General features: G+C 36.4%; 1 pseudogene; it reads right to left on the bottom strand.

Annotated features, from left to right (window-relative positions):
* Positions 1 to 3,296: 3,296 nt before the first annotated feature.
* On the bottom strand, positions 3,297 to 3,466 carry LOC112126908 (annotated as a pseudogene).
* Positions 3,467 to 3,754: the final 288 nt, after the last annotated feature.

The following is a 3,754-nucleotide window of genomic DNA, read 5'->3' as shown; positions in this document are numbered from 1 at the left end:
AGAAAACAAAAAACCTTTCTCCAAGTCCCTCTATTTTACTATTTTTCATACTCAATTTAACCTACATCGGCTATTCTACATGATTTTAACAAATGTCAAAATTTTATTTTTAAATTTTTTAAAAATTGTTTTGCAATAGTATATTTTACAACCCTCTACAATGCTGACCTTAGAATAACGTACTTTCCTCTACTTTGGAATTTCTCCTTCTTACGTATGGTAGCAAAATCTACAAAACCTACTCACCTCGGTTCTTCATTTCGTCCTAACAGCCTTCTCCCTATACCCGGCAAAATACTTGAAAAGCTTGTTCTTCATCGCAAACCATCATCGAACTCTTAAAGGTTGAGGATAGAAGAAGTAACAGTATGCGAGATCAGCTGTAAAGGAAGAGGATGTAAGGTAGAGACATGAGGTTCCCGAGAACTCTTCGTCACAAGACAAGAGGATCTTTAACGTCCGCACCAGGCCTATTCGGCCTTATCGGACGTTTTGATTCTCAAGATGAGAGCTGACGCACCTCCGCATCCGACGGAATGGTGTTACCGCCGCAGCATTGGTGTAGAGGCGCCCCAGCCCCTAAGGGCCAAGACACTCCGAATGGTCGGGCCCGCATTGTGCATCGGGTCGTATGCCGCGCGCAAAGGGCTACAAGCCGAAATACATCAGCCTGTTTTCCCGCGCACTCCCTAGATAGAGAAAGCGACTCTATCTCTCAGAGTATTGGGGCTTCCCATAGCGTAGAAACTACCGGATCCGCCCCGGATGTTTTAAGTGGAATTGCTAACCACCCCTTAGATGAGCACCGCCTACGGAAAAACCTCCTGTCGAGCTCAACCTACACCTGCCATGCGCATTCGAGGGGCGCCATAGGCTTAGCCTAGGTGGTCCGATCCTTCGCTTACTCAAGGGTACCACGCAGGTGGGGAAGCGAAAGATCGGATGTAAGGGAGGGACAGACAAAGAAAGTGCCTATTCACCAATTCGGATTCCGCGGCTAACACACGACTATTCTGTAAGCCCACCGGGTTGTCGACACCATCGCCTCCGCTCTCGAACTTAAACAATACTGTCCTGGTGTTTTAAGTGTCATATCCCATTGATAGTGTATAGAACAAGAGCTTGTGGATGCTGAAAGACATTTTTCCATTTACATACTACCTTATCCTAAAATCCTTCCTAACAAATCGATACTTCCAAGTAGCCCGAGGTACCTGCCTCTTCTCCATTTTAGCCTAGGACGCAAGGGAAACACACTTGCTCCCTTATTTTACTCCTTCTTACAGCTAATCTCCCATTACGTTCCTACACCTTAGCATTCACATACGCCGAAGACACGGCAATCCTCCACCCAAATATCGATACCCCATCTTCTTATGCTCCAACCCTGGTTTCGACGTTCAATCAAATATCAATCAATCATCAATCAAATCAAGATAAACAATCAAAAATCTGTCTATTTGTACCCTCGCTGCCGACTGAAGAGAAATGGCCGCGAGATCTCCCAGGAAGTGATGGTGATGAGTGAAAGCGATGACACGCGCATCAATTAAACAGACAATATTATAGTAACATTGGAGTAATACCAGTGGGTATTTTCTCCACTCTTGGTTTCCATTTGTATATATTACCTTGCTCACTGTTACTTGTTAACTTCTTGAAGGTAGATGTAATGTACTACAAATTATTTTAAAAAAAGTATGCAGTTGTAAAATAAATAAATTTTTTTTTAAAATTAAATGATCATTTTAATACTCCGAAGAAAATGTTTTATTGACAATTGTTGGAAGATCGTGAGATGCGATCTGGTGTGACGTAGGTTTTAGAAAAACATTTTTTTTATCGTGCGAACGTTTCGATTTTTATTGAGATCATCTTCAGGGCATGGGATTTATAAACATTGGTTGAATATTACAAATACATTTAAGATGTGGAAAAAAGTGAATTTATACAATGCTAGAAAATTTTATATTCAATCAAAGTATTTGTACTCATTCAAAGTGTTTGTTTTCTGCGTAATTGTGTCATTCTTGTGTGTCCTGTTTAGAGTGCCAGAAATATTCCTGTTTTATGTTTATACACGTTGGATTTTGAAGGGATAGAGAAGGCAGTCAGGATAGAAAGACAGATTATTCTTTCATGATTATATAGAAGGGGACAATTAGGAAAAGAAAAGCCAAATTGTTAAAAAATTAGACTATGTAGAAATATTCGTTGTCTGGAATGTGATGATTGTTTTATATGTTGTATTATATGTTTTATATGTTATATGCGCAGAAAACAAACACTTTGAGTGAGTACAAATACTTTGATTGAATGTCAAATTTTCTAGCATTGTGTAAATTCATTTTTTCTTATTTTCTTTTCTTTTTCACATCCTACATGTATTTGTAAAATTTAACCAATGTTTATAAATCCCATGCCTTGAAGATGATCTCAATAAAAATCGAAACGTTGGCACGATAAAGAAAATGTATTTCTAAAACCTACGTCACACCAGACCGCATCTCACGATCTTCAAACAATCATTAACTAACGGTCACTGAACACCATACGTTTTATTGACAGTCGATTTTTTCTGCTTACCTTATAACAATTTCATATTAATTGTAGGTATTAGTAGATTCATAATGATAAAAAATATCAAAATATTAAGTAGACTTAATAAGTAAGTCAGCACTGTTTTTCGTTTTTTAAATTATTTTTTCTTATTTCTGTTTTTATCTCTTTTTGTTTTTTCTTCTACGAGTGTACATGCTCGGATTGTTGCTAGTACGTGTTGATTTTATTTTAGATTTGAAGCAAGGTATGACGTAACATTTTCTCGCCGTTATTTCACTCTCTACAAGGTTAACATTTTTTTGTTTTTGATTCTTTTGAAATATTTAAGATGTTGTACTTACTTTGTACAACGTGAACGACATTGAATCGAGAACTACAAAAAATAGCACTTGATATGCGATACGCTGGGCTTGAGGATAAAAAATGTGCGGACGAGGTGACGAAAGACCTACCTTTCACACAGTAGAGATTGAGCAGTTCCGAGATTACAACTATATTCTTTTAATTAATTACACTTTTTATGTAAGGTTTTTGATTGAAATGATAAATTTATTGTCACGAGAGGGATTCGAACCCACGACCTTCGGCTAAATACGCCGCTAGAAGTCACGATAGCTCAAGTGGTAGAGCAGCGGCGTATTTAGCCGAAGGTCGTGGGTTCGAATCCCGCTCGTGACAATAAATTTTTCATTTCAATCAAAAACCTTACATAAAAAGATTAATTAATTGAAAGAAGTAATTTGGTCAATAGACCATTATATAATTGATTATAACTATACTTGAATAATAATTCAAATCAAATGTTTTCGGTTTGAACACAATTAAGCATCGCGTTGGTTTTAATAAACTGAAATTAAAGTACAGACACTACACTTTGATCTTAGCCAAAAGGCCGAGAAGCGAGCTTATTTAATTCTTCTTTTTTTTTCCTCATATTTCCACCTATTATGATTCATACACCTGCTATAGGTTAATTTTCTCTTCGAAGTTTTTTGTTTTAATATTTCTGTATTTGTAAGCTTTTATGCAGTAAACTCAGCAGTCGGCTATTAGCCATGCTTATTATACTTTGTATCAATATTTCTATTTTTTTATTTTTTTTTTGTATCAATTCTAATAAAGTATTGTGTATTGTATTGTATTGTAAAAATTAAAGTACATTAATAATATCATTATCAATAATATTACGTTG

Source organism: Cimex lectularius, unplaced genomic scaffold (genome assembly GCF_000648675.2).
Source record: "Cimex lectularius strain Harlan isolate CLEC.00 unplaced genomic scaffold, Clec_2.1 scaffold68, whole genome shotgun sequence".
NCBI lineage: Eukaryota > Metazoa > Arthropoda > Insecta > Hemiptera > Cimicidae > Cimex > Cimex lectularius.
This window is presented reverse-complemented; position numbering and strand designations above follow the sequence as displayed.